Genomic DNA, 12,607 nt, shown 5'->3' on the forward strand with positions numbered 1-12,607 from the left:
AATAGGAGGTGCATGAAGTGGTGTTCAAAAACATGAAGAGCCTGAAAAGCTGTGAATAATATGAAGAGTTTCAAAAGGTGTGAAAAATATGAGGAGCATGATACGGAGTGAAAAATAGGAGGAGCATGAAGCGGTGTTCAAAACATGAAGAGCCTGAAAACATGTGAAAAATATGAAGAGCTTCAAAAGGTGTGAAATACATGAGGAGCATGAAACTGTCTGAAAAATAGCAGGAGCATGAAAAGGTGTTCAAGAACATGAAGAGCCTGAAAAAGTGTGAAAAATATAAAGAGCATCAAAAGGTGTGAAATACATGCGGAGCATGAAACGGTCTGAAAAATAGGAGGAGCATGAAACGGTCTGAAAAACGGGAGGAGCATGAAGCGGTGTGGAAAAACATGAAGAGCCTGAAAAAGTGTGAAAAATATGAAGAGCTTATAAGCTGTGAGAAATATGAAGAGCTTCAAAAGTTGTCAAAAATAGGAGGAGCATGAAACGGTCTGGAAAATAGGGCGATCTTGAAGTGGTGTTGAAATCATGAAGAGCCTAAAAAGGTGTGAAAAATATGAAGAGCTTCAAAAAGTGTCAAAAATATGAGGAGCATGAAACGGTTTGAAAAACAGGAGGACCATGAAGCCGTGTTGAAAAATATGGGGAGCCTGAAAAGGTGTGAAAAATATGAATAGCTTCAAAAGGTGTCAAAAATATGAGGAGCATGAAACGTTCTGAAAAATATGAGGAGCATGAAATGGTCTGAGAAACAGGAGGATGATGAAGCCGTGTTGAAAAACATGGGGAGCCTGAAAAGGTGTGAAAAATATGAAGAGCTTCAAAAGGTGTCAAAAATATGAGGATCATGAAAAGTTCTGAAGAATAGGAGTAGCATGAAGCTGTTTTGAAAAACATGAAGAGCCTGAAAAGGTGTGAAAAATATGAAGAGCTTCAAAAGGTGTCAAAAATATGAGGAGCATGAAACGGTCTGAAAAATAGGAGGAGAATGAATCGGTGTTGATAAACCTGAGGAGCCTGAAAAGGTGTGAAAAATATGAAGAGCTTCAAAAGGTGTCAAAAATATGAGGTGCATGAAACGGTCTGAAAAATAGGAGGAGCATGATGCGGTGTTGAAAAATATGAAAAGCCTGAAAAGGTGTGAAAAATATGAAGAGCTTCAAAAGGTGTCAAAAATATGAGGAGCATGCAATGGTCTGAAAAATAGGAGGAGCATGAAGCGGTGTTCAAAAACATGAAGAGACTGAAAAGGTGTGAAAAATATGAAGAGCTTCAAAAGATGTTAGAAATATGAAGAGCATGAAACGGTCTGAAAAATAGGAGGAGCATGAAGCTGTGTTCAAAAACATGAAGAGCCTGAAAATGTGTGAAAAATATGAAGAGCTTCAAAAGGTGTGAAATATATGAGGAGCATGAAACGGTCTGAAAAACAGAAGCAGCATGAAACGGTGATGAAAAACATGAGAGCCTGAAAAGGTGTGAAAAATATGAAGAGCTTCAAAGGTGTCAAAAACATGAAGAGCATGAAAAGGTCTGAAAAATAGAAGGAGCATGAAGCGGTGTTCAAAAACATGAAGAGCCTGAAAAGGTGTGAAAAATATGAAGAGCTTCAAAAGGTGTCAAAAATGAGATGAGCATGAAACGGTCTGAAAAATAGGAGGAGCATGAAGTGGTGTTGAAAAAAAAAGAAGAGACTGAAAAGCTGTGAAATATATGAAGAGCTTCAAAAGGTGTCAAATATATGAGGAGAATGAAACGTTCTGAAAAATAGGAGGAGCATGAAGCTGTGTGGAAAAACATGAAGATTCTGAAAAGGTTTGAAAAATATGAAGAGCTTCTAAAGGTGTCAAAAATATGAGGAGCATGAAACGTTCTGATAAATAGGAGGAGCATGAACTGCTGTTGAAAAACATGAAGAGCCTGAAAAGGAGTGAAAAATATGAAGATCTTCAAAAGGTGTGAAATACATGAGGAGCATGAAACGGTCTGAAAAATAGGAGGATCATGAAACGGTGTGGAACACATGAAGAGCATGAAAAGGTCTCAAATATATGAAGAGCTTGAAAAGGTGTGAAAAATATCAGGAGCATGATACGGTCAGAAATATAGGAGGAGCATGAAAGGTGGTCAAAAACATGAAGAGCCTGTAAAGTTGTGAAAAATATGAAAAGCTTCAAAAGGTGTCAAAAATGAGCTGAGCATGAAACGGTCTGAAAAATAGGAGGAGCATGAAGCGGTGTTGAAAAAATGAAGAGCCTGAAAAGGTGTGAAAAATATGAAGAGCATCAAAAGGTGTCAAAAATATGAGGAGCATGAAACGGTCTGCAAAAAAGGAAGATGATGAAGTGGTGTTGAAAAACTTGAAGAGCCTGAAAAGGTGTGAAAAATATGAAAAGCTTCAAAAGGTGTCAAAATATGAGGAGCATGAAACGGTCTGAAAAATAGGAGGAGCATGAAGCGGTGTTCAAAAACATGAAGAGCCTGAAACGGTTTGAAAAATATGAAGAGCTTCTAAAGGTGTCAAAAATATGAGGAGCATGAAACGGTCTGAAAAATAGGAGGAGCATGAAGGGGTGTTGAAAAACATGAAGAGTCTGAAAACGTGTGAAAAATATGAAGAGCTTCAAAAGGTGTGAAAAATATGAGGAGCATGAAACGGTTTGAAAATTAGGAGGAGCATGAAGCAGTGTTCAAAAACATGAAGAGCCTGAAAAGTTGTGAATAATATGAAGAGCTTCAAAAGGTGTCAAATGTGAGATGAGCATGAAACGGTCGGAAATTTGGAGGAGCATGAAGTGGTGTTGAAAAACATGAAAAGCATGAAAAGGTGTGAAAAATATGAATAGCTTCAAAAGGTGTCAAAAATGAGATGAACATGAAACGGTCTGAAAAATATGAGGAGCATGAAACGGTGTTCAAAAACATGAAGAGCCTGAAAAGTTGTGAAGAATATGAAGAGCTTCAAAAGGTGTGAAATACATGAGGAGCATGAAACGGTCTGAAAAATAGGATGAGCATGAAGCGGTGTTGAAAAACATGAAGAGCCTGAAAAGGTTTGAAAAATATGAAGAGCTTCAAAAGGTGTCAAAAATATGAGGAGCATGAAACGGTCTGAAAAATAGGAGGAGCATGAAACGGTGTTCAAAAACATGAAGAGCCTGAAAAGGTGTGAAAAATATGAAGAACTTCAAAAGGTGTGAAATACATGAGGAGCATGAAACGGTCTGAAAAATAGGAGGAGCGAAGTGGTGTTGAAAAATGAAGAGCCTGAAAATGTGTGAAAAATATGAATAACTTCTAAATGTGTCAAAAATATGAGGAGCATGAAACGGTCTGAAAAATTGGAGGAGCATGAAGTGGTGTTGAAAAACTAGAAGAGCCTGAAAAGGTGTGAAAAATATGAAGAGCTTCAAAAGGTGTAAAAAATATGAAGAGCAAGAAATGATCTGAAAAATAAGACGATCATGAAGCGTTGTTCAAAAACATGAAGCGCCTGAAAAGGTGTAAAAAATATGACGAGCTTCAAAAGGTGTGAAATACATGAGGAGCATTAAAAGGCCTGAAATATAGGAGGAACATGAACTGGTGTTCAAATACAAGAAGAGCCTGAAAAGTTGTGAAAAATATGAAGAGCTTTAAAAAGTGTGAAAATATGAAGAGCTTCAAAAGGTTTCAAAACTGAGATGAGCATGAAACGGTCTGAAAAATAGGAGGAGCATGAAGTGGTGTTCAAAAACATGAAGAGCCTGAAAAAGTGTGAAATATATGAAGAGCCTCAAAAAGTGTGAAAAATATCAGGAGCATGATACGGTCAGAAAAATAGGAGGAGCATGAAGCAGTGGTCAAAAACATGAAGAGCCTGTAAAGTTGTGAAAAATATGAAAAGCTTCAAAAGGTGTCAAAAATGAGCTGAGCATGAAACGGTCTGAAAAATAGGAGGAGCATGAAGCGGTGTTGAAAAAATGAAGAGCCTGAAAAGGTGTGAAAAATATGAAGAGCTTCAAAGGTGTCAAAAATGAGATGATCATGAAACGGTCTGAAAAATAGGAGGAGCATGAAGTGGTGTTGAAAAACCTGAAGAGCCTGAAAACGTGAGAAAAATATTAAGAGCTTCAAAAGGTATCAAAAATATGAGGAGAATGAAACGGTCTGAAAAGTAGGAGGAGCATGAAGCAGTGTTGAAAAATGTGAAGAGCTTGAAAACGTGTGAAAAATATTAAGAGTTTCAAAAGGTGTAAAAAATATGAAGAGCTTCAAAAGGTGTCAAAAATCGATGAGCAGGAAATGGTCTGAAAAATAGGAGGAGCATGAAGTGGTGTTGAAAAACACGAAGAGACTGAAAAGGAGTGAAAAACATGAAGAGCTTCAAAAGGTGTCAAAAATATGAGGAGCATGAAACGGTCTGAAAAATAGGAGGAGCATGAAGCGGTGTTGAAAAACATGAAGAGCCTGAAAAGGTGTGAAAATATGAAGAGCTTCAGAAGGTGTCAAAAATATGAGGAGCATGAAATGGTCTGAAAAATAGGAGGAGCATGAAACGGTGTTCAAAAACATGAAGAGCCTGAAAAGGTGTGAAAAATATGAAGAGCTTCAAAAGGTGTGAAATACATGAGGAGCATGAAACGGTCTGAAAAATAGGAGGAGCGAAGTGGTGTTGAAAAATGAAGAGCCTGAAAAGGTGTGAAAAATATGAATACCTTCTAAATGTGTCAAAAATATGAGGAGCATGAAACGGTCTGAAAAATTGGAGGAGCATGAAGTGGTGTTGAAAAACTAGAAGAGCCTGAAAAGATGTGAAAAATATGAAGAGCTTCTAAAGGTATCAAAAATATGAGGTGCATGAAACAGTCTGAAAAATAGGAGGAGCATTATGTTGTGTTGAAAAACATTAAGAGCCTGAAAAGTGTGAAAAATATGAAGAGCTTCAAAAGGTGTCAAAAATATGAGGTGCATGAAACTGTCTGAAAAATACGAGGAGCATGAAGTGGTGTTAAAAACATGAAGAGCCTGAAAAGGTGTGATAAGTATAAAGAGCTTCAAAAGGTGTCAAAAATATGAGGAGCATGAAACGGTCTGAAAAATAGGAGGAGCATGAAGCGGTGTTCAAAAACATGAAGAGCCTGAAAAGGTGTGAAATATATGAAGAGCTTCAAAAGATGTTAAAAATATGAGGAACATGAAACGGTCTGAAAAATAGGAGGAGCATAAAGCTGTGTTCAAAAACATGAAGAGCCTGAAAATGGGTGAAAAATATGAAGAGATTCAAAAGGTGTGAAATATATGAGGAGCATGAAACGGTCTGAAATACAGAAGCAGCATGAAACGGTGATGAAAAACATGAGAGCCTGAAAAGGTGTGAAAAATATGAAGAGCTTCAAAGGTGTCAAAAACATGAAGAGCATGAAACTTTCTGAAAAATAGGAGGAGCATGAAGCGGTGTTCAAAAACATGATGAGCCTGAAAAGGTGTGAAAAATATGAAGAGCTTCAAAAGGTGTCAAAAATGAGATGAGCATGAAACGGTCTGAAAAATAGGAGGAGCATGAAGCGGTGTTGAAAAAAAAAGAAGAGACTGAAAAGGTGTGAAATATATGAAGAGCTTCAAAAGGTGTCAAATATATGAGGAGAATGAAACGGTCTGAAAAATAGTAGGAGCATGAAGCTGTGTGGAAAAACATGAAGATTCTGAAAAGGTTTGAAAAATATGAAGAGCTTCTAAAGGTGTCAAAAATATGAGGAGCATGAAACGGTCTGATAAATAGGAGGAGCATGAACTGGTGTTGAAAAACCTGAAGAGCCTGAAAAGCAGTGAAAAATATGAAGAGCTTCAAAAGGTGTGAAATACATGAGGAGCAAGAAACGGTCTGAAAAATAGGAGGATCATGAAACGGTGTGGAAAACATGAAGAGCCTGAAAAGGTCTGAAAAATATGAAGAGATTGAAAAGGTGTGAAAAATATCAGGAGCATGATACAGTCAGAAAAATAGGAGGAGCATGAAGCGGTGGTAAAAAACATGAAGAGCCTGTAAAGTTGTGAAAAATATGAAAAGCTTCAAAAGGTATCAAAAATGAGCTGAGCATGAAACGGTCTGAAAAATAGGAGGAGCATGAAGCGGTGTTGAAAAAATGAAGAGCCTGAAAAGGTGTGAAAAATATGAAGAGCATCAAAAGGTGTCAAAAATATGAGGAGCATGAAACGGTCTGCAAAAAAGGAAGAGCATGAAGTGGTGTTGAAAAACTTGAAGAGAGTGAAAAGGTGTGAAAAATATGAAAAGCTTCAAAAGGTGTCAAAATATGAGGAGCATGAAACGGTCTGAAAAAGAGGAGGAGCATGAAGCGGTGTTGAAAAACATGAAGAGCCTGAAATGGTGTGAAAAATATGAAGAGCTTCAAAAGGTGTCAAAAATATTAGGAGCAGGAAACGGTCAGAAAAATAGGAGGAGCATGAAGCGGTTTTGAAAATCATGAAGAGCCTGAAAAGGTGTGAAATATATGAAGATTTTCAAAAGGTGTGAAACATATGAAGAGCTTCAAAAGGTGTCAAAAATATGAGGAGCATGAAACGGTCTGAAAAATAGGAGGAGCATGATGCGGTGTTGAAAATCATGAAGAGCCTGAAAAGGTGTGAAAAATAAGAAGAGCTTCAAAAGGTGTGAAAAATATGAAGAGCTTCAAAAGGTGTCAAAAATATGAGGAGCATGAAACAGTCTGAAAAATTCGAAGAGCCTGAAGTGGTGTTGAAAAACATGAAGAGCCTGAAAAGGTGTGAAGAATATGAAGAGCTTCAAAAGGTGTCAAAATTATGAGGAGCTTGAAACGGTCTGAAAAATAGGAGGAGCATGAAGCGGTGTTAAAAAAAAGAGAAGAGCCTGAAAAGGGGCGAAAAATATGAAGAGCTTCAAAAGTTGTCAAAAATATGAGGAGCATGATAAGGTCTGAAAAATAGGGGGAGCCTGAAGTGGTGTTCAAAAACAGGAAGAGTGTGAAAAGGGTTGAAAAATATGAAGAGCTTCAAAAGGTGTAAAAAATATAAGGAACATGAAACGGTCTGAAAAATAGGAGAGCATGAAGGGGTGTTGAAAAACATGAAAAGCCTGAAAAGTTGTGAAAAATATGAAGAGCTTCTAAAGGTGTCAAAAATATGAGGAGCAAGAAATGGTCAGAAAAATAGGAGGAACTTTTAATGGTCTGTAAAATAGGAGAAGCATGAAGTGGTGTTGAAAAACATGAAGAGCCTGAAAAGGTGGGAAAATATGAATAGCTTCAAAAGGTCTCAAAAATATGAGGAGGAAGAAATTTCCTGAAAAATAGGGGGATCATGAAGCGGTGTTGAAAAACACGAAGAGCCTGAAAAGCTGTGATAATTATGAAGAGCTTCAAAAGGTGTCATAAATATGACGAGCATGAAAGGGTCTGAAAAATAGGAGGAGCATGAAGCGGTGTTCAAAAACATAGAGAACCTGAAAAGGTGTGAAAAATATGAAGAGCTTCAAAACGTGTCAAAAATATGAGGAGCATAAAACAGTCTGAAAAATAGGAAGATCATGAAGTGGTGTTGAAAAAAATGAAGAGCCTGAAAAGGTGTGAAAAATATGAAGAGCTTCAAAAGGTGTCAAAAATATGATAAGCTTGAAACGGTCTGAAAAATAGGAGGATCATGAAGCGCTGTTGATAAACATGAAGAGCCTGAAAAGGTGTGAACAATAAGAAGAGCTTCAAAAGGTGTCAAAAATATGAGGAGCTTGAAACGGTCTGATAAATCGGAGGATCATGAAGCGGTGTTGATAAACATGAAGAGCCTGAAAAGGTGGGAAAATATGAAGAGCTTAAAAAGGTGTCAAAAATATGAGGAGCATGAAATGGTCTGAAAAATAGGAGGATCATGAAGCGGTGTTGATAAACATGAAGAGCCTGAAAAGTTGTGAAAAATATGAAGAACTTGAGAAGGTGTCAAAAATATGAGGAGCTTGAAATGGTCTGAAAAATAAGAGGAGCATGAAGTGGTGTTGAAAAACAAGAAGAATCTGAAAAGGTGTGAAAAATATGAAGAGCTTCAAAAAGTGTCAAAAATATGAAGAGCATGAAACCGTCTGAAAAATAGGAAGACCATGAAGTGGTGTTGAAAAACATGAAGAGCCTGAAAGTTGTGAAAAATATGAAGAGTTTCAAAAGGTGTCAATAATATGAGGAGCTTGAAACGGTCTGAAAAATAGGAGGAGCATGAAGCGGTGTTCAAAAAGAAGAAGAGCCTGAAAACGGTGAAAAATATGAAGAGCTTCAAAAATTGTCAAAAATATGAGGAGCATGATACGGTCTGAAAAATAGGGGCAGCATGAAGCGGTGTTCAAAAACAGGAAGAGCCTGAAAAGAGGTGAAAAATATGAAGAGCTTCAAAAGTGTGAAAAATATAAGGAGCATGAAACGGTCTGAAAAATAGGAGGAGCATGAAGCGTTGTTGAAAAACAGGAAAAGCCTGAAAATGTGTAAAAAATATGAAGAGTTTCAAAAGTTGTCAAAAATATGAGGAGCATGATACGGTCTGAAAAAAAGGAGGAGGGTGAAGCGGTGTTCAAAAACATGAAGAGCCTGAAAATGTTTGAAAAATATGAAGAGCTTTAAAAGGTGTCAAAAATATGAGGAGCATGAAACGTTCTGAAAAATAGTAGGATCAAGAAACCGTGTTCAATGAGTCTTGCTAATGGTTTGTCAATTTTGTTTATTTTTTCAAAAAACCAGCTTTTAGCTTTGTTGATTTTTGCTATGGTCTCTTTAGTTTCTTTTGCATTTATTTCTGCCCTGATTTTTAAGATTTCTTTCCTTCTGATAACTCTGGGGTTCTTCATTTCTTCCTTCTCTAATTGCTTTATGTGTAGAGTTAGGTTATTTAATTGGTTTTTTTCCTGTTTCTTGATGTAAGCCTGTAATGCTATGAACCTTCCCCTTAGCACTGCTTTTACAGTGTCCCATAGGTTTTGGGTTGTTGTGTTTTCATTTTCATTCATTTCTACACATATTTTGATTTCTTTTTTGATTTCTTCTATGATTTGTTGGTTATTCAGAAGCGTGTTATTTAGCCTCCATATGTTTGAGGTTTTAACAATTTTTTCCCTGTATTTGAGATCTAATCTTACTGCACTGTGGTCAGAAAAGATGACTGGAATGATTTCAATTTTTTTGAATTTTCCAAGACCAGATTTATGGCCCAGGATGTGATCTATTCTGGAGAATGTTCCGTGTGCACTTGAGAAAAAGGTGAAGTTGATTGTTTTGGGATGAAATGTCCTATAGATATCAATTAGGTCTAGCTGGTCCATTGTGTCATTTAAGGTTTGTGTTTCCTTGTTAATTTTCTGTTTAGTTGATCTATCCATAGTTGTGAGTGGGGTATTAAAGTCTCCCACTATTATTGTGTTACTATTAATTTCCTCTTTCATACTTGTTAACGTTTGCCGTACATATTGCGGTGCTCCTATGTTGGGTGCATATATATTTATAATTGTTATATCTTCTTTTTTGATTGTTCCTTTGATCATTATGTAGTGTCCTTCTTTGTCTCTTTTCACTTCCTTTATTTGAAAGTCTATTTTATCTGATATGAGTATTGCGACTCCTGCTTTCTTTTGGTCTCCGTTTGCATGAAATATTTTTTTCCAGCCCTTCACTTTTAGTCTGTATGTGTCTCTTGTTTTGAGGTGGGTCTCTTGTAGACAGCATATATAGGGGTCTTGTTTTTGTATCCATTCAGCCAATCTTTGTCTTTTGGTTGGGGCATTCAACCCATTTACATTTAGGGTAATTATTGATAGGTGTGGTCCCGTTGCCATTTACTTTGTTGTTTTGGGTTCACGTTTATACAACCTTTCTGCATTTCCTGTCTAGAGAAGATCCTTTAGCATTTGTTGAAGAGCTGGTTTGGTGGTGCTGAATTCTCTCAGCTTTTGCTTATCTGTAAAGCTTTTGAATTCTCCTTCATATCTGAATGAGATCCTTGCTGGATACAGTAATCTAGGTTGTAGGTTATTCTCTTTCATTACTTTCAGTACGTCCTGCCATTCCCTTCTGGCCTGGAGGGTTTCTATTGATAGATCAGCTGTTATCCTTATGGGAATCCCTTTGTGTGTTATTTGTTGTTTTTCCCTTGCTGCTTTTAATATTTGTTCTTTGTGTTTGATCTTTGTTAATTTGATTAATATGTGTCTTGGGGTGTTTCGCCTTGGGTTTATCCTGTTTGGGACTCTCTGGGTTTCTTGGATTTGGGTGCCTATTTCCTTCCCCATTTTAGGGAAGTTTTCAGCTATTATCTCCTCGAGTATTTTCTCATGGCCTTTCTTTTTGTCTGCAAGACTCATTAAGAAACAAAGAGAGAAGAACCAAATTAACAAAATTAGAAATGAAAATGGAGACATCACAACAGACAACACTGAAATACAAAGGATCATAAGAGACTACTACCAGCAGCTCTATGCCAATAAAATGGACAACTTGGATGAAATGGACAAATTCTTAGAAAAGTATAACTTTCCAAAACTGAACCAGGAAGAAATAGAAGATCTTAACAGACCCATCACAAGCAAGGAAATCGAAACTGTCATCAAAAATCTTCCAGCAAACAAAAGCCCAGGACCAGATGGCTTCACAGCTGAATTCTACCAAAAATTTAGAGAAGAGCTAACACCTATCTTACTCAAACTCTTCCAGAAAATTGCAGAAGAAGGTAAGCTTCCAAACTCATTCTATGAGGCCACCATCACCCTAATTCCAAAACCAGACAAAGATGCCACAAAAAAAGAAAACTACAGGCCAATATCACTGATGAACATAGATGCAAAAATCCTTAACAAAATTCTAGCAAACAGAATCCAACAACATATTGAAAAAATCATACACCATGACCAAGTGGGCTTTATCCCAGGAATGCAAGGATTCTTTAATATCCGCAAATCAATCAATGTAATACACCACATTAACAAATTGAAAGATAAAAACCATATGATTATCTCAATAGATGCAGAGAAAGCCTTTGACAAAATTCAACACTCATTTATGATTAAAACTCTCCCAAAAGCAGGAATAGAAGGAACATACCTCAACATAATAAAAGCTATATATGACAAACCCACAGCAAGCATCACCCTCAAGGCGAAAAATTGAAGGCATTTCCCCTGAAATCAGGAACAAGACAAGGGTGCCCACTCTCACCACTACTATTCAACATAGTGTGGGAAGTTCTGGCCACAGCAATCAGAGCAGAAAAAGAAGTAAAAGGAATCCAGATAGGAAAAGAAGAAGTAAAACTCTCACTGTTTGCAGATGACATGATCCTCTACATAGAAAACCCTAAAGACTCTACCAGAAAATTACTAGAGCTAATCAATGAATATAGTAAAGTTGCAGGATATAAAATTAACACACAGAAATCCCTTGCATTCCTATATACTAACAATGAAAAAACAGACAGAGAAATTAAGGAAACAATACCATTCACCATTGCAACAAAAAGAATAAAATACTTAGGAGTATATCTACCTAAAGAAACAAAGGACCTATACATAGAAATCTATAAAACACTGATGAAAGAAATCAAAGAGGACACAAACAGATGGAGAAACATACCGTGTTCATGGATTGGAAGAATTAATATTGTCAAAATGGCTATTCTACCCAAAGCAGTCTATAGATTCAATGCAATCCCTATCAAGCTACCAATGGTATTTTTCACAGAGCTAGACCAAAGAATTTCACAATTTGTATGGAAATACAAAAAACCTCGAATAGCCAAAGTAATCTTGAGAAAAAAGAATGGAGCTGGAGGAATCAACCTGCCTGACTTCAGACTCTACTACAAAGCCACAGTCATCAAGACAGTATGGTACTGGCACAAAGACAGAAATATAGATCAATGGAACAGAATAGAAAGCCCAGAGATAAATCCACGAACTTATGGACACCTTATCTTTGACAAAGGAGGCAAGGATATACAATGGAAAAAAGACAACCTCTTTAACAAGTGGTGCTGGGAAAACTGGTCAACCACTTGTAAAAGAATGAAACTAGAACACTTTCTAACACCATACACAAAAATAAACTCAAAATGGATTAAAGATCTAAATGTAAGACCAGAAACTATAAAACTCCTAGAGGAGAACATAGGAAAAACACTCTCCGACATAAATCACAGCAAGATCCTCTATGACCCACCTCCCAGAATATTGGAAATAAAAGCAAAACTAAACAAATGGGACCTAATGAAACTTAAAAGCTTTTGCACTACAAAGGAAACTATAAGTAAGGTGAAAAGACAGCCCTCAGATTGGGAGAAAATAATAGCAAATGAAGAAACAGACAAAGGATTAATCTCAAAAATATACAAGCAACTCCTGAAGCTCAATTCCAGAAAAATAAATGACCCAATCAAAAGATGGGCCAAAGAACTAAACAGACATTTCTCCAAAGAAGACATACAGATGGCTAACAAACACATGAAAAGATGCTCAACATCACTCATTATTAGAGAAATGCAAATCAAAACCACAATGAGGTACCATTACACGCCAGTCAGGACGGCTGCTATCCAAAAGTCTACAAGCAATAAATGCTGG

This window comes from Dama dama, unplaced genomic scaffold, assembly GCF_033118175.1.
Source record: "Dama dama isolate Ldn47 unplaced genomic scaffold, ASM3311817v1 ptg000080l, whole genome shotgun sequence".
Classification (NCBI taxonomy): Eukaryota; Metazoa; Chordata; class Mammalia; order Artiodactyla; family Cervidae; genus Dama; species Dama dama.